Here is a 20,224-nt window from a genome sequence, read left to right on the forward strand (position 1 = left end):
GTACTTAAGTGGTTAACAACACATACTCAAAATCGTTGTGCGCCAAAGCCGACTCCAGTTCACATCACAGAACCATCAAGAGGTATTATGGGTTCCTGCTGTAAGTCCCAGATGTTTTTCTAAAAATAATTCTGCAGTAATTAGAAGATATTGGGAAAATGAACGATCATCATCATCATCATCATCATCATCATCATCATCATCATCATCATCATCATCATCATCATCACTAAAGTCCAACCCTATCTCATCTTGGTAGGGATGCAGACAATGTGTTAGTGTCAGAGAAACTCGGCTAACAGCGTTCTGGTAAAAATCCAGGGCGAGTCGACATCAGGATCCGTCGTCCTCGGGTCATATCTTTCTCTGCCTAGAGCAAGCAAAAATGTGTCAGGTGTGGAACCACAAATCAACGTTGCTTCTCTGCTATAACAGTATGTTCTTTCCCTAATGTTGCATGCAACCGCTGAACCTTGCTGTTCTAAGTTTCAGGGGTTAATCCTTACAATCCTGCACTTTGCAGTGTTACCAAGGAAAATGAATTACATACAACCTACGCAATCCTGAGGCACGATCTTTGTGAGTTTTATGCAAAAGTCCAACTTACTTAATAACAACAATAACAAAGGAGTTTCTGAATTTTTTAAATCAGGATTGGTTATTCGTATTATTTGGATTCATCGGCTTATTCTTCTCGTCTTGTGTGTCATTTTCACAACGTTTAGGCCGATGCAACCTCCGATCTTCTTCAGATGTATCTTATCGAACTTGGAAATCTTTCTGTTAAATTCGAAAAGACCCTGGGCGCAGTGGTTACAGTACTTGGAAAAATTCAGTTGTAAGGCGACATTTTTTTGAAGGTTGAAGGTTCAATCCTCAGTGTGGGCAACGGAAAATACAATTACTAATTACTTTGGATTTCTATTCAATCATGGCTCACAGAACAAGAGCATGCTACCTCCGTGAATTAAACAAAGGATTCCGTTCGAAAATCCGTACAAATTAGACAGAAAGATTCCCAACTGCAAGGACCCGTGGCACAGTGGTTAGAGTACTCAGAAAAATCAATTGAGAAAAGTAATATTCTCTTGAAGTTTTAAGGTTCAATCTTCAGTGTGGGCGACTAAAAAAACAATTGCGAATTACTTACTCCTGACTGTAGGAAAAAGAACATGCTACTCCAGTGAAGTAAATAAAGGGTTCCGCTCGAAATTCCGTCTAAATTCCTGAGTTCGGCAGAAACATTCCCGAGCTCGATAAGATACAGCAGGTTATATCGACCGAAACGTTGTGAAAATCACACTCAAGATTAGAACAGTTGTCCGATGACTCCATATAATAAAAAAATTCACAAGTTTAACCAGATACACCTGAAATAGGTTAGAAGTTACATTAACCGAAGCGGTTTTGTAAATGACGTTCAAGACCAGCACAGTAGTCCGATTAATCCAAATACTACGAACAATAAAAATCATCATCAACAGCATCATCACCAAACGTTTTCTTCTCATACTTCAGACTATGATACGCCATATCTTTATTTAGACGTGTAATACATGAACGTTCAGAAATATATAATATCACACAGATTTTCTGCACCCTTCCACCATTCCTTTTTAGATAAAAGACCAAAATGGCCATCGATCTTCCAAATATTGTGATTTTCAAAGATGATGTATTATCTTTTTGAACTTATACGGAATATCTTCGCTTTGTAGAATGGCATTGAATATTAAATCAATACAATCATATCAAACTTACTGACAGAAAAGTAGCATAGTGCAATAAGCCATGTAGAAAGGCAGAAGATGTGTACATCTATATAGAGTCGAGATTTCATCCAAGTTAACTTTAAAGCTAGATATGATATGCATCCTTACTATACCCCTTTCTTTTCTATGGAGCATAAAGTGACGATGGTACATTTTACCGCGCTTCTACATTATTGGGACCAGATTTAGTAGTCGATAAATAGTTTTCAGATAAAAAAACAATGGTTTCAACTGATTTTTTCTTTATAAGTTCTAAGATACAATGCTAGCTTCTAAATTATAGAGCCGGAATTACCTGAATATTACTGAATTATTAAAAAAAAACAACTTTAATCGTCCTAGCATTTGAAAAAATTGCCGCCATCGTTTGAAAATCGAAACAGAAAATTACTTCCCTTTTGAATTCCCCCTGTGTTTTGCCATCGTTTTCTTAAAATTCTATTTTCTATTTTTAATAAATAATTTTCTACTTATTAGTTTTCGTAATTGTTTGGATACAATCCTCTTAAAAATATGAGGAATATGTACTACCATTATTTTCATGTGAAATTCAGTTTTACGATTTCCGAAATCTCGTTCTAATAGTGTAGAAGCGACATTTCTCTGTTCTTTTATCTTTTTTTTTTAAATTTTAACCTCAAATCTGTCTGCATACCTTGTATGCTTTACTTCATTTTTCATCACTAATATGCTTGTAACATAGCGCGTGTGCGCGTATGTAAATGCAGGCGAAGGAACGTAACCACTGGGAAAAAATGGACTATATAAAAGAGAAAAAGAACACGAGAGAGACGAGATAACGTTCAAGATCTCGCGAGAGACGTGGAGAACGCTCTGCATCATGTGGGTGACGTCACGGCTATATCAATGAGAAAATAAATGTTGCTGCTACAAAGAACAAGCGAGTTGGAGTTATTTCCTATTCTTTGTCTTGATCTCCTTTGCGACTAAAACAGGGCACAACGTCTGCTTGTTCCCGGGCAACGTTAAATGGTCCACCATTTTAATTTCTTACAAAATAAATTTGTTTTCAAACAAAAAGAAGACAGTGTTCTTTAAAACGAAAAGCAAATATCATTTAAGTCAATAAAGTTTCTTGTAATAAATGCTTTCTGCTATGTTACTGTTTAATGTATTTGTCTGATTTTTACTGAAATCTTTCGCTAAAGTTACGTAAGTTTCTTGATTATCTCCCCTTGCTTTGAACCAAACTCTTCCAAAAGTGAAAACCAAAACAAAGCTTAAATCGTAGAAGTGCCCATGTTTCGTTAGTAATGATTAATCAGAATGATTTATCTGTCCATTTTTTAGGATATTTGGAACGTTTATCGTACTTGCACTCATCCCTTTTATACCGATAATACATGCATAAAAAAAATTCAATGTGTTTCTTTTTTTATTTTTCTCACGTTGAGAAAATTTCTGTGTATTTGTATTCCGTTGAAAATCCAAACTTCGTTTTTCGTTTTTACCACATTGTTTTATTAAAAACTTATCCAATCATTTTCCCCCTTCTTTGATTCTAAAACACGTTCAGTTTACCTACGAGAATATCTTTGTAAAAAAAAAAAAAAGGAAATATTCAATTGTGTCTCATTCTGTATAAATCTTTTTGTAAAATTTATTCCCTTTTTTTAAAGAGTGAAACAAAATAAAATGTTTACGGATGAACAAAATAGATAAAAAACGGAATATCTATGGAAGAACGTAATGTATAAATAAATGTAAATTGACACAAACATATAAATAATATTAAGGAATTGAATCGAATGTTACTTGATGAACTTTAAAAAAAAAAACAGGATGTCCTTCTCATGCCAAACCAAAAGAAAAACGTGAAAAAGTTAAAATCTTTAGAAAAATCTGTTTACACAACGTAACCCTATCCGTGCTGATAACCGACATTACCATAAAAATATATATTTTATGTTTTTTATATACGAAAATCTCCAGTTTATATTTTTAGTTTATCGCGTATTTTTTGTCGTTATTTCATTTTATTTTATTGCATGATAACTACTTTCTCTGACCTGTGATGTCACCAGAGGTTAGATCTTTACTTTATCTATATAAATACTATAGTTCATCATTTAATGCTAATATTTCTGAATTTGTTTATATATATATATATATATAGCAAAAGTACCTGTCGTTGACAGGGTTCAAAAACAGCATACAGAAAATGGACTCTGATTTATGAAAGTATGATAGGTTATGAAAAGCAAGGGTTGTAAAGAGATAGTTTCGAATTTGGGGGTATCAAAACCAAAGCAAAATATGATGAAACTAAAAATAAAATAGATAAACCCCATAATTTATTATACTATACCTGCTCACACTGAAACACTTATCACAATATTCTGTGGATCTATATTAAAAAAAAACTTGGTAAACTTTGTGACATATTTCCATTCTATGGAGACCAGGTGCGAACGAACATCCCATTATTTTATTATACCATATTTCTTCAAACTGAAACATAATTATCAAAGTATACTTACGCAGATAGATATGAAAAGTCTTTATTAAAGTGTGTGCCTATTTCCATTTTATGGAGGCCAGGCGTGAACGCAGACCCCACAATTTTATTATACCATCAATATTTAAGTTAAAACATACTTATCAAAGTATTCTTATGTACATCTATATCAAAAACGTTTTTTTATTTTTTTATTTCCATACTTTGTGGACCAGGCGCGAACGCAGACCCCACAATTTTCATGAACCACCCTTCTGCCAGATCAAACATACCCATTCCTGTTTCTCGATACATCTTCTATCATTATATGTAGTCAGTTTTCTATAATAGTACAACCATACAGGAGCCTATTCGTGACCAGACGCACGCACACACACACACACACACACACACACACACACACACACACATTCAGCTTTATATTATAGAAGATTTATCAGGGAAAATAAAGCAACAATAAAGATGTTTTGATTATTGTTTTTTTATATTTAAGAATGTTTTTTTTAATCTTACAGTTTTGAATGTCCAATTCCTCTTTGAATTTGTAATCTATCTATCTATCTATTTTCTATTCATCTATCTATCTATCTCTATATATATAGAGAGAGAGAAAAAAGAGAGAGAGAAAGAGAGAGAGAAAGAGAGAGAAAGAGAGAGAGAAGTCGAAAGAAAAAGAAGAGGATAAAGAGTTAGAGTGAGAACATAGTGAGATAGAAAGAGACATGTATACCCATTAAGCATGAACATGTACGTGTGTGTATACATATATAGATAATTGTTAATATAAGTATAAAAATAAGAAACTTTTATTATTGGTATACATATATATATATATATATATATATATATATATATGCACATATGTGTATATAGATATTTATATATATATATATACATATATATATGCATACATAAGTAATAATATCTGCATACATATAAATATATAATCATATGTATGCATATAAACATACACAAATGTATATGCATAGATATTATAGTATATACATATATACGCACAAATATATGTATTATATTAATGTGTCTTTATTTGCGTACCTACGAATATAAATATATAATCATATGCTTACAGATATATACATACAGATATATAGAGATACATGGATTGCATATATGCGTGAATAGAAATACGTATATTTGCATAGTACACATATATATTCACATATATATATATATATATATATATATATATACATGTGGTGCACATATATATTCAGATATGGTAATATATGTATACATATACATGGGTATTTATGGACATAAACATATATACATGTTTCTGTATAGAAGTTTATTAAAATGTAGATGAAGATATATATATATATATATATATATATAGTATATCCATATATATGCATATACTATACATATATATATGTACATATATATCTATATACACACATAATATATGTGTATATTATACATATGTATATATATACATGCGTATATATACGTGTATATTATACATATATATATTGTATATGCATATATATATGTATGTACTATACATGAATATACATATGTATATACAAACATATATACTATACATATATATATTTATGTGTATATATATATATATATATATGCATGTATATTTATGTATTTATTTTTCGAACAATAGTTATCATTTGACGCCCTTATTCAGAAAGAACATTCTGTAAAAAATGCGTATATAAAAACAAAACAAATGTTTTCATGGCGTAAAGTTGGAGGCTTTTGAATGATAAGACAAGTTTGTTTAGATTAAATTATGCCGGTAAAAAAGCTAAGAACTTGTATATTTTGTTTTTAATAAGGAATACTGACAACAAGAACAGCAGCAGCAACAACACAAAATCGTATGAACATGAGGTCAGGCAGGTAGGCTGAGTACAGGGTCTTGTAGATTTCATAGTTTCTATTTTTTTTCATTCAGCGATCTTTCTTTCCATAACTATTTGCCTGTATCAAGAATCTCTGATCAAATTTATTTCTCTCTCGATCCTCTTATCATTTCATGATATTCAAATAAAGAAATGGAAAGCCTAATCAATTTCTTTTACTTACCAGAAGTGTAGACACAAGTTAAGGCGAGGTTGGGAAGGAGTGGTCAATAAGTGCTCAACAACACGGACTGATAATCTAGAGGTATCAAGTTTGAATCCATTTGGTTCCACAGAAATATTTTCACTTAGGATGTTGGCAAACTACGCAGTCGTTTCTGTAAGTACCTGATGTTTTTCTGAGAAAGAAACCGTACAAGAAAAAATTAGGGGAAACATATGACAAAAATAGACTCATCTTATTCATGCAAAAACGAAAGAATGGAGGTAAGGTTTTTAATACCTATAAAAAGAAAAATGACTGAACAGCCTGGTCAGTATTCTCCGATGGAGGCGCTTGAGGCAATTAGCAGCAAACTATCCCTTTTTCCAAAATGAGAAAACAAAGCCTGAAAGGGTGAACCTTCTAGCTTTAAACAGAACCGTATTGAACCCCAAGAACGACAACATCAATAACAAATATTATATTTTAAAGAAAAACGCATAAATAAAAAAGCGGCATAATCTGAAGCAAGGACCTGGAATAACCCATTCAAAACCAAGCCTTTATCTTTTCTCTGCTAACGCTCTGAACCTCACTTGGTTCTAATTGTAATGTATAGCTTTCATCTTGAGGAACCCCACACCCATGCTTTGACAAGCTTCTGGGTTTGACCTTTACTACTGACCTGAAAGGAAAGTCTTACGTCAGATCCATTGCCAAAGTCACTGGAAATATGATTAGATCATTCTATCGTTTCGGAAGATATCTCACTCCCGACGCAATCCTCTGCCTGTATCAGAGCCAAATGCATCCTAAGATGGAGTACCGTTGCCACATTTAGGGTAAGGGCTGCTAAGGGTACCCTTTTACAAAACCGTCTTCGAAATCTAGCGGGCAAGGCCCTTTTATTCTCCTTATTCTATCTTTCTCACAGAAGTGATGATGATAGTCTATATCTGCTCTGCCGTTATTTCTATAGCAGGTGCCCGACTGATTTTCTATTTATGTCTCTCCTGTAAAACATTCGCAACAGACACTCGTCTAGCTACAACAACTGTCCTTACCTTTTATGTCTAAAACTAAACGAAAATTCCATGAGTAAAGATTCTTTCCTAGAACCACCGGATTGAGGAACAGAATAACGCGAGCTGCTTCCCAGTTGACTATAATATGATCGTTTCGAAGTCTAATGTAAACAAGTTTCTTTTTGTTTAGTCATTCTCTTAAATAATCAAACCCTGCTCAATTTTTACCATTACCGATCATTTCAATATTCAATTAGTGATACAAGCACCAAGTGAAAGATTGTTTTAGCAATCTGCCCCACTAATTACAGTGCTGTCTTGGCCTTCGGGACAAGATCAAAGTGTAGTATCTGTTCTTCAGATGCTGCACTTCTATTTCTTGTTCTCTTTCAGTGGAGGAGAAATCCTTCACGACTGAGAAAATTTTTATTTTTGTACCTTTTCTCCACGTTAAAAAACGACCCTGGTGTCTAACTCTGTCCCGTGGGGAGGCATAGTAAATAGGTACAGTGTTGTCTCACCGGCCACCTGGCATTCATTAACGAGTGGACTTTGGGCCTGATAAATTGTGACTCCCCTCTATTTTAGTAATAAAAATAATAAGGATTCTGTTTCGTATACACTAAACAAAACTGACTTGTGACTGTCTATCATATTAATTGGAACAATACTAGGTGCTTATTCAGAATGGGTATTCAAAACTGTGTTTGTCATGATATAGTTGTGACCTAATCAGTACCGACTATGAATAGAGAAAGTGGAATCCAGTAGCGATTTTTACAGAGATATACAAATAAAAAGGCGCAGTTGCATATTAACAGACGACTATTTTTCAATCAATCAGAAATAATAGTTACCTTTTTATTTTGAACAATTTCGGATACCTAATCGGAATTTATACCCTTTTTTTTACATTTATTTATATTAGTTGTTACTTATATTTATGCATTTAAAGATGCTCCTTAAATTTTTGAAATACAACAGTTTTGCTTCCCAATCAAAAATATTATCACACAAATTTCTGACGTGCACCGGATTTTTAGAATAAAATCTTACCGTTGAATTACATCGCTTCCTTTAACATCTTTGCCTTCTTCTACTTTCATACTTCCTTTGTAAAATTCCTCCTTCCTGATAAAAAAAAAGAAAACGTTTTGGGGGATTGCTAAATAATTTCACTTTTGCAATATTCTTCTCCTCCCATGACCAAGACAAAAAATTGCCGGATTTCTAAACGATTTCTTTTTTACATGCCTTTGCCCTCTACGCTCTGTCACTGTCCACTTGTATATATATATATATATATATATATATATATATATATATATATATATATATATATACACAAGTAGGATAACTTTTGATATATCAGTAGGGTGACACGACGTTGTTCGGGGTTGAAATAGGATCAACAAATGTATTCGCATCCCATAATTATATTGTCATCGAAATCTGTGAGATCGTCGATTTTTTTTAATCAAATCGATTGATTGCCCGCTCTAGTTAGTCGTGTACCGGCAATTAGCTCACCTACCTTCCTGCAATGACTTAGTCACTAATACATTTAGTCTATATTACGCTGTAGAGACTCTACAGTTAGTTTTATAAAATTATCTGTAAATTATGGTTTCATTTCACGTTTAAAATGCAAAAAGTAAACTATCATGGTTCAAATGTGTTTTTATTTGTTAGCAATGCTTTTCTACTTGAGCGGTGATAGAACATCTTAAATCAGCTTGTGATGTTGCATTGTATAAAAATGTTAACCTTGGTCAAAATCGGACATCCTTCTTCCATCGGATTTTATAAGACGCACTCCGAATCAAAGCCTACGTAAGAACACTCCCAGACACATCAAGTATCTTTGTGTGAAATGTTAAAAAAATCGACATAGCCATTTCCGAGTTCGTAGTGAACAAACTCACATACACATACACATACACTAAGTTTCTTTTATATAATAGTATATACATATATATATATATAATTGTGTGTGTGTGTGTATATATATATATATATATATATATATATATATATATATATATATATATATATATATATATATGAGGTGGAACGATAAAACTGTCGACCTAGAAAAGACGACATTATTCCATTTCTGTTTCATGAAATCGGTTTTCTTTTTTGCTGCAAACCATCTACTAGTTGGCCAGTTGTGTTCAAATCCCAAAAGGGATAGAAACCTTCTATCATAACTAAAAGTGTGACAATGTTCAACGAGCGAGATCAACTATGTCCAGTTGTACAACTCATGCTCCATAACTATCCAAGTTATGACAACAGGACCATTGCCAGCACCCAGAAAATGCATCGCTCGATTTCCACGAATAACAGAGACGATCCCAGGGTGATGAAAATAAAGTTTCCGGCCACGGTTATAATCTTTGACGCGGTTTCAAGAGCCACATCCTGCCACTTTACATCTTCGAAATCGGCTTGAAAATCAACGCCAAAGTGTACCTGGATGTGCTAAAGAGTGTGTGGTCCCCTGGTGCAATCTGGTGACCGCAAGCAGAGACTAAGTTTGGCAGCAGGACTGGGCGCCACCCACATGTACAAAGAGACCCAGGCTTGGTTTAAGAAGGTGTACTACGACTTGCTACTCTTCTCTCGCTGGCCTCCCTTCTCCCCCGATCTGAACCCGCTGGACTGCTTCCTTTGATTATATATCGAGAACATCACCAACACGACCTCCGACAACACCAAAGCCAGCCTGATCACTGCCAGCAGTCGAGTTGTGGAAAATGCCTGCTTCCAGTTCCGCACCTGTATCGAGGCGGTGATTGAGGCTAAAGGCGGCTACATTGCATAGATGCCAGCTCTACTACATAATCAGGTTAATTGAATTGCTTTTTTTCACTAAAAGTTTTAAAATAAAGCTGTATTGCTGTTTTCTTTAGGGTGACACTTTCATCGTCCCACCCTGTATATGAACAAACGTTATTAAAAATAACAGGAAGCTTTTATTTAATCATATCTTTATTTTTCTTATGATCTTGTTTGTGTTAAAAATCAAAACGATTTATCTAAGTTCCACATGTATCAAGAACATTTTCGATTCTAGTCCGGATAATCTAAATAATACTAATTGTAAATACTAACTTTAATTTGTCAAAGAAAATAACTTAAAGCTGTATATTTTCTATGGTGGTTATTTTTACATTGATGATGATGTCATAGCTGCAGTTGAGGCGTTCATTGAATCCCAAAGTAAAGAGGATGAAAGCACTTCAAAGCTATTGGAGCAAATGTTCAAATCTTAAGGAGAATAGGTTGACAAATAAATTCTGAAAAATTATTTATCTTTTTCAGTTTTTCTAATGCATCAAAAACCTTTCATACAACCCTCATATGTAGGACGCGAACACATCTATGTAAAAACTTTACTGCAATCTCAGAGCTACACGTTCATCAGAACTGTTTTTGATATGTCTCTAAACGATGTGTTACGTATATAATTTATCTGATGCTGAAATAAAATTGACAGGAAGCAGGTAAAGTTTTCTACAGATAAACGAGCAAGATTTATCATTGATATTTTATTCTGTTTTAAAGCCCTGGATTTCAGAAAGTAAGATAGGATTAGTTGGAAGAAAAATCAAGCGATTAAATGAGGAAAATCGTTCTTTATTGAGAATTGTTTCGTTATCTTATATTTTTTTTTATTTTTTGCTTAATCCGAAATTTTCTGTAAAAAAAAATCTCATTCTCTGACGTCATTCCTATGAAGATAAAACGGAGTGTGTAAGAAAGAAATTCAGATGAAAGAAAATGGCTGCCACCATTACATTAAAGAAAAAAGTTTCACGGCTGAAAGACATTGAAATGAGTGTTACGTCACAAGCAGAAAGCCGCTAGGGTGACGTGGCGAATGGGTAGTTTTTATATTTCTCTTTTAAGTGCGAATCAGCAAAGCGAGAGAGAGAGAGAGAGAGAGAGAGAGAGAGAGAGAGAGAGAGAGAGTATGTTAAAGAATTGGGTCGGCGATTTTTCTCCCCGTATAACACTTTTTGACTTATTTAATGTCGAATGCAGTAATTTTAGAAAAAGGTATGCTAATATATGTTGTAAGTGCCACAGCGTTGTCACTCCACATAGCCGAGAGATGATTTGGTCTATCGCGCAAGGATACAGGGGAAGGGACAACAATGCAATTCTTCATAACATTCTCTTTCTCAGCCGGCAAGCATGGGGTGGCCACGCATATTTGTGTGCCTCAAAAAGAGGGGAAACCCCATCTTTCCCAGCAGTTTGTTAAGGTTAGTTAATTCTTTAACTGTTAAATGGTTAAAAGTTTGAATGTTATGAATTGTCTATTTTTAACTGTAATATATTGTGAATATTTTTTGTAAAATAATTAAGATTCTCCAATATATATTTCAATTTGTGTTGCTTGTTGTCTAACCTGTTTTAAACATCAAGACGAGGTCTGCTATACTTCCAAGCCAGAACCCAACAGAAAGAAGTCATCCTCGAAGAATAGAGAACTGGAGAAAACCTAATTCCGTGTATGCCTTCACTTTTTGAAGAAGACTTCCAAGTAACTATATTCATAGTGTTATACGGGTCGGTCACTCATCATGTTATGAATTGATGACTAAAGACAAAAAGAGACACATACCAGCCGGTTATAGTCGACGCCATCTCGCCTCGTTGATGTTTCCATGTGCCTATCGTTTGATATCATGTCTAACACCCGGGGAATTGATTTCCTCAACCAAGTAACTCTTCACCGGCAAACGGCTTAATTATTTATATCGGATCCATTAATTTTGCCGAATCCATTTACTTTGCCGGATCCATTAACTTTGCCGGATCCATTAATTTTGCCGGACCCATTAATTTTGCCGGATCCATTAATTTTGCAGGATCCATTAATTTTGCCGGATCCATTAATTTTAGAAAAAAGTTTTACACTTCAAGTTACATATATTTTCAAATATTTCTTCATGGTGCTTGGTTTGGTTGTTTAATTTGACGGCACATCAATCTATTTCCAGTGATTTAGTACAGAATTATTATAACATTTAATTTGAAATGTCGATTGGTCTGTTGTTCTGCACTTTAAGCAAACCATATATTTCTTCATGATTTTCGATCAGACTCTAGTGTTGACGTAATCGCCAGCAATCTGATTCACGTCTGGTTTTGCCCGGATCCGTAACTGCGTGTATACAATACATTCGATATTTCCCTTGCGTTCGTAGAGCATCCTACTTTCATCTGAATTACCTAATGATTGTCTTAATGATAAGGCTGCAGAAAAAAAACAATACAATAACTCGGCAGCGCTGAGTGCATGTGTATGTGTGTGTGTGTGTGTTATCTCGTTGCTAGGGACTCAAACTCTATCTGAATTAATTGGATTATTAATTAAGGTTATATGATTTTGTGTTTTAGTAGCAATTCTTGAACAAAATACAGTTTACACATGTTTCTGAAGTTCACAGGATTCAAAGCAAATCGCAACAAGTAAAAATAATATTTTTAAATTTTTGAGATAACGATTGATAATTTTTATTCTTTGGATTATTTGGACTACTGTATTTATCTTGAGTGTTATTTTTGCAACGTTTTGCTCGATGTAACCTCTGACCTCCTTCAGGAGTATTTTGTTGAACTAGGGAATTCTTTCTGTCGAACTCGCGAATCTGCACAAAATTTCGAACGAAACCCTTTATTTAATCGACGGGAGAGGGACATCATGCTCTCGTCGCGTCAGCCGAGACTAGATAGAAGTCCTAAGTAATTCGAAATTATATGTGGAGTTTAGCTCGTTTCGATCTTCAATCTCAAGAAAAGTATACCTTACAACTGAATTTTATCAAGTACTTAATGTACTGCCTTACTGTTCATAGCGGACTTTTGTTAAACTAAGAAAAATTCGCCTTTGAAAGAGACCAAAGTGGCTCCAAGAAAGATCATTTTGAATAAAATCAGAAAGTTCTTTGATTGATCACAAATTATTCGTTTTTATTCAGAATAGTGTATGCGCAAAAGATTTGCGCACAAACGACTTTACACATTTTGATTTTGAACGCGGAGGAGTAAACATCAGTCGCTACAGATATGTTAACTAGCTTATCGCCAAGGCCGAATACGCATTAGGATATCGTTTATGCATGCAGAAAACAACACGCTACACATTAATAAAAAGACAATAACAAAATACATTTAATCACACATAAATATATATATATATATATATATATATATATATATATATATATAAATATATATACAAACATATGTTACAGTATAAGGTAGCATGTGGAATAATAACCCCTAGTGTAGGTATAGTGTATATAAAGGACATTTCACTTAACATTTAAATACTAGTGTACGTGTATTGTATATAAAGGATATTTCACTCAATATTTAAAACCTAGTGTAGGTGTAGTGTATATAAAGGACATTTCACTTAACATTTAAATACTAGTGTAGGTGTATTGTATATAAAGGATATTTCACTCAATATTTAAAACCTAGTGTAGGTGTAGTGTATATAAACGACATTTCACTTAACATTTAAATACTAGTGTAGGTGTATTGTATATAAAGGATATTTCACTCAATATTTAAAACCTAGTGTAGGTGTAGTGTATATAAACGACATTTCACTTAACATTTAAATACTAGTGTAGGTGTATTGTATATAAAAGACATTTCAGTTAACATTTATAACCTAGTGTAGGTTTAGTGTATATAAAGTACATTTCACTTAACATGTAAACACTAGTGTATGTGTAGTTTATATACATGGAATTTCACTTAACATTTAAACCCTAGTGCAGGCGTAGGGTATATAAAGGGTATTTCACTTAACATTTAAAACCTGGTGTAGTGTATATAAAAGACATTTCACTTAACATTTAAACCTTAATGTAGGTGTAGTGTGTATAAATGACATTACACTTACCTTTTAAAATCTAGTGTAAGTGTAGTGTATATAAAGGACATTCCACTCAATATTTAAAACCTAGTGTAGGTGAAGTGTATATAAAGGACATTTCACTTAACATTTTAAACCTAGTGTAGGTGTAGTGTATATAAAGGGCAATTCACTTAACATTTGAAACCTAGTGTAGGTGTAATGTATATAATGGACATTTAAATTCACATAAGGATTCCAGTTATTATAGGAGCAACTGGATTACAGAAAATATAATTTAAAAAATTTCCTGGCAAATATTTCCGGGAAACCAAGTGCAAGAGTGATCTAAACAATTGCACTTCAAGGGACGGTCAGAATCCAAAAGAATCGCTTGGTTGGAGTATTTGACTTAAGGCGTGCAAGTTTTGCATCCGCTTGGATGCTCCACCCCCAGCTTGAACAAACTGATGAGAAAATTATCAAAAAATCTAACATGTATGTTTTTTGTTTCAAATGAGATTTGGAAGTTTTTCATTATATCCATTCATCTAAGATAATTATGTATTGCATCTATACACTGCAATGACACAATGTTAACATAATAGAATGGAATTGTATTCTGGCAAGTATGTTTTCACTTAGCAGAGAAATTTGGAATCAAGAGGCTAGTTTGGAGTGTAGGAATTATAACAAATAGATTATGTGTAAACCATCAGGCGATGACGTAATAAATTAGAAAGAGTTTTAGATATAGAAGTGGAATTTTAGTTAGTTGTGTAGAGCAGTCGCGTTTCGACCTTTGGCCAAGCCGGACATGGAATAAGATTTACCCACTTGATACGAGTTGTAGAAGGGGCATAAAAAAAACTGGATAACGGTGAAAATGTCAACTGTGACAGAATAATTGAAAAATCAAAGATTAGGAAATCATAAACATTGTCTGGCGTTAAGAAAAGAAAAAGATGGCATGATAACAAAAGGTATGCTGTTTTTGTATATGTAATCCTCCCCCCGCACAGATACAACAAGACGCTATATACACTGACCGTTTTGTTATGCATACATGTAAAGACACTGTAGAATATTTTATATATACACGATTTACTTTGCCCATTTTATATTGATACACAATATTAAAATGAAACTATATACATTTATATACATATATATTGTATTCATGCACTACCATGACACGTACGTAATTTTAAATAACTATTTCTTGTATTCATACGCTGCTGACTCATTTGGTAATTATTTACTAAGTCTGTTCGCTAACGTGGCACTAGAGTTATTTTAGAAAATGATTAATTGATTAATTTTTGGTTAATTGTGGACGAAGGAAGTTTCCCTCCCCCGTTTCTCTGCTAAAAGGTATAAGATCAATTGCATAGGTTTAAGATTACAGTTTTCCTTCTCCTAGACAGATAACTTGAGGAGATCCACGGGTGCATTAACACCAAGTGCGATACCCCCGTGTACGGCATAATCACGTTGACACACCGGTTCCCGTTGGATCACCGAATTTAAGAAACGTTGAACATGCGTGACCATTTGGAACTTTTAGGTGCTGTATGTGCTTTCTGCTTACCTCGGAATTGTATCCTTTGTCTTTCGAGCGAGGAAATAAGTGTTGTACAGCAAAACAAAAGCAAGTTAAATTTCTTTTCTATTCTTTGTCTACTTTGCGACTGAGGCTACGAAGTAATGTTCTTATTTACAATGCCTGCCCACGGAACAGAGTTAGATACCAGGGTCGTTTTTTAACGTGGAGAAAAGGAACAAAAATAAAAATTGTCTCAGTCGTGAAAGATTTCTCCTTCACTGACAGAGAACAGGAAATTGAAATGTAGCATCTGAAGAACAGATACTACACGTTGATCTTGACCCGAAGGCCAAAATGTTACCTGAATAGATAAGTTGGTAAAATCTAAGATTAACGGTTTAACAGCTTTGGTTTTGATACCTGATCATGGCATCCAGTTTATTTACAGGAATTTATTATTCATTATTTACTATAGATACAATAGTCTTCATTTCTAAAACTTCTTAAGATCTCTGATGTTTAGAAATAAGGCAAATTCCTCAATGTATTTATTACGTTTAAAAATGTGACTGATTAACAGACAAGAGCTTAAGAGATCCACTGGTCCATTAGCACCAAGAGCGATAACCCCGTGTACGGCATAATCACGTTGACACACCGGTTCCCGTTGAATAACCGAATTTAAGAAACGTTGAACATGGTCAGTAATTAAATGGGTGACCATTTGGAGATTTCAGATGCTGTATGTGCTCTCCACTTATCTCGGCATTGTTTGCAGTCGACCTTGATTTCTCCTTGCCACAGATTTCAAGCGGTGCCGATTCAGGAGAGGTGCGGTTGCGTATTGCGCATCCCTTGCCTCAAAATTACACGCGCAGCTGCCCCTACAGTGGGTATGCTTCGTAATTCCAAATTGAACGGAGGTATCGTCATCCGTAGCCTCACGCTTAGATTCTAAACTAGATATTTCTGCGCCTCCGCATCTGTAGTTACAATAAAGTAGCTTATTACTAAGGATATATGTATCTAGTGAAAAATTACACTCTTCCTCAAAACAATTATCATAGTATTGAATAATATGTTTCTCTTCTCGTTATACGTGGAAACGGGGGGGGGGCAATTAGGTAGTTATGTATTTGATGAGTTTTATAAATTCGACTGTATTAATGCATTAGCATGGCACTACTATCCAACTATAAACACTTGAGCGATGGACAAATTCTTAAGTACGCTCAAATTTCCTGAACATTTGTGTCATGGATAAACAAATCAATTCATGACGATATCAAAGTTCATTTATGAAAAATGATAAACAAATAAAATAAATAGAAAGAAAATCATAAACTAAAAAACAAATACAATGAAAGTAACAACCAAACGAAAAAATAAAATTATAAAATAACATGTCGACTGTTTACTTGGCAACTAACTCAAATAAGAAATATTTAAGAACCGCCATTTTTTTTAAAAAGAGGAAACAAACAAACAAACAAACAGTAAATGTCTTTTCTTTGATTTCGAAATAAGTAAATTTGAACTTTCAGATATGTCGTCTGTGTCCAATTCCAACTGTAAGATGATATCTGAGGCGAAGTGATATAGAATTTTCTCGAATACTTTCTTAAAACAAACAGTTGAAAAAATATGTTAAAAAAGAAATTAATGCAAAAAAAAAAAAAAAAAAAGTTGAGAGAAATGGCTAACGCCTCATCATGTCTGGACACAAGTGCCAAAAAATAAAAATAATTTATACATTATTTTTATGATTTTATCGGCTTGATATTCGATATAGATTAAAACGAAACTTACACATTCACTGTAGCTTTGGACATTCGATTTCATTTTGGCTCTATACCATTTCTTTCCCTTTTCGTTTTCATGTTTTTTAATGACTTTCTTGAAATTATGGAAAACAATTTTTCTCTAAAATAAAATCTCGTAGAACGGTTTTGGTTATATATATATATATATATATATATATATATATATGTGTGTGTGTGTGTGTGTGTGTGTGTGTGTGTGTGTGTATTACTAAAATCGTTTTTATATATATATAAATATATATATATATGTATATATATATTACCAAAATCGTTTATATATATATATATATATATATATATATATATATATATATATATATATATATATATATATAAACGATTTTGGTAATATATATATACATATATATATATATTTATATATATATATGTATAACTGGTAATTAGAAAAAATCCTGAAGAGAGTGCTCAGTACTATTGCAGAGCAAATATGTGTTTTTTTATTACCGTTTTATTTGTTTGATTACATACGTTTCGGATGTTGGACCATGTTTACGATCTAACAGCCTCGTCAGACCTTATAGAAGTGGTTGTTAGTATTAGGAAGAAGTATTTTAGAAGGCCTTAAGCTTCTAAAACACTTCTTCCTAATACTAACAATCACTTCTGTAAGGTCTGACGAGGCTGTTAGATCGTAAACATGGTCCAACATCTGAAACATGTGTAACCATATATATATATATATATATATATATATATATATATATATATATATATATATATATTAGCTCTCATCGCCCGTTCGCTATCGTTTCGCAAATTAATTCTCGCTCACTACTTGAAATCAATGAAACGAAATTGAGCAATAAGAAAAAGAAATCCAAAGTACTGTTATTTCTACCTCAAAGCTAATCTCTCTCCCTCTATTTCTCTTTTTCTTTTTCTTTCTCTTTTTCATTTTCCTTTTCTCTCTCTTATTCTCATTCATTCGGCTACATACACACAAATACGCACTACTAAAGATTTGTTTCTTTATTGTCGTCCCAAACTTACTTTTTTGTATCCTATTTCAATATCATTCACTCACGTACAAAAATACCGATTAAAATATGTACTTATTTTTATACGCTATTGGTAGAGCTGTGACAACAGCATATTCTTTTTATTGTTTTGACTCTTGAGTATATATTCGTTAATATCTTATATGTTTTTATATAGACTGATGTGGTTACCGGTTAATTGACTATGCCTTACTGTGTCGGATAAATACTCGAGAGTCGAAAGAATGAAAAGAATATTTTGCTGTCACAACCATAGTTTTTCCTTTTTTCATCATCATCAGTTTTTCTTTCCTTTTTTCATTATCATCAGTTATTATTAAGACCACGTTTTCTTGCATATAAAATTAAATGTGCATACGTAGTTATTAGCCTGAGTTAGATACGTCTGTGTCGTTACATTTCAACTTTTCAGACCCATACCTTGTCTGGTAACATCGCAAAGAACAGACAAATAAAAAATAAAAATTTGTCTCGGCATTTTTTAAAAAATGAAAATGAATACATTTATTCGTGTTTTTTCCAAAACAGTGTATTTCATTATCTTTTCAAAGTTTTGTCGCACACCCGTATGCTTTTTAAAAGTATCTGTCCCGTCACCTTACGGCGGCCTTAGCCAGTGCTTACTCGCCGTCGACTTCACATTACTTTAAAAAATATCGGCGAAAAAAAGCGACCACTCCCTGTAAAAAAGTGCCCAGTTTAAGATGGAGGAATTAATGTTTTTGTCTAATTTTTCGATATTTGTTGTCCGAAAGGTCGAGCTTCAAAATGATACCAATTTCGTGAAAATCCACCGCCTCTATCGAAATTTTTAGGCATACATACATACATGCATACATACATACATATATAAATACATACATACATATATACATACATACATACATACATTTAAACAGACTGGTGAGATTTCTATTAAAGAAGATTATTTACTATAGATACAATAGTCTTCATTTATAAAAATACTTAAGGTCTCTGATATTTAGAAATAAGACAAATTTCTCAATGTATTTATTACGTTTAAAAGATGTGACTGATTGACAGACAGATAGATAAGACGACAAAATATTGATATAAGATATATTTTAATATTAAAAATTACACATGGCTTAACCCACGAAAAATCCCCCTTAAAAATCATGCAGATTTTGAACCAAGTCCATCTTTGCTTCCAAGTAAGAGAATAAAAAAAGTAAAATAGTCAACTATAGCCGAAAGCGACTTAAAGGTTCCATGTTTTTTTATTAGCTACTATATCTAGGGTTAGCGAGGAGGCATTAAGTACTATTTTTTATAGCTTTCGATGACTCCACCTTCATCTTCCGGTCCATTAATGAAAATGCTTACGTTATACCAAATAAGCCGTTTTAACGCAGTACACTTATTAATAACTTATTAATAACAGATATTGCTGTTCTTATTTATTTATGTGCTACCCAGGGCAGCAAAGTTAAACATAATAAGGGGTTTTAATGGGAAAGAAAATCTAATTCGCAAAGGAAAGACCACTCTGGGTGGAATAAAATTAAGGTTTGTCTTGGTCTGACTGAGGACAGAATAGACTAACTGTAGCATGAAAACAGATGCTAGACTTTTATTTTAACCTTTTTTTTATGGTACGAAAAGGA

This window comes from Euprymna scolopes, chromosome 16 (assembly GCF_053919585.1).
Source record: "Euprymna scolopes isolate OS-2025 chromosome 16, ASM5391958v1, whole genome shotgun sequence".
Taxonomy (NCBI): domain Eukaryota; kingdom Metazoa; phylum Mollusca; class Cephalopoda; order Sepiida; family Sepiolidae; genus Euprymna; species Euprymna scolopes.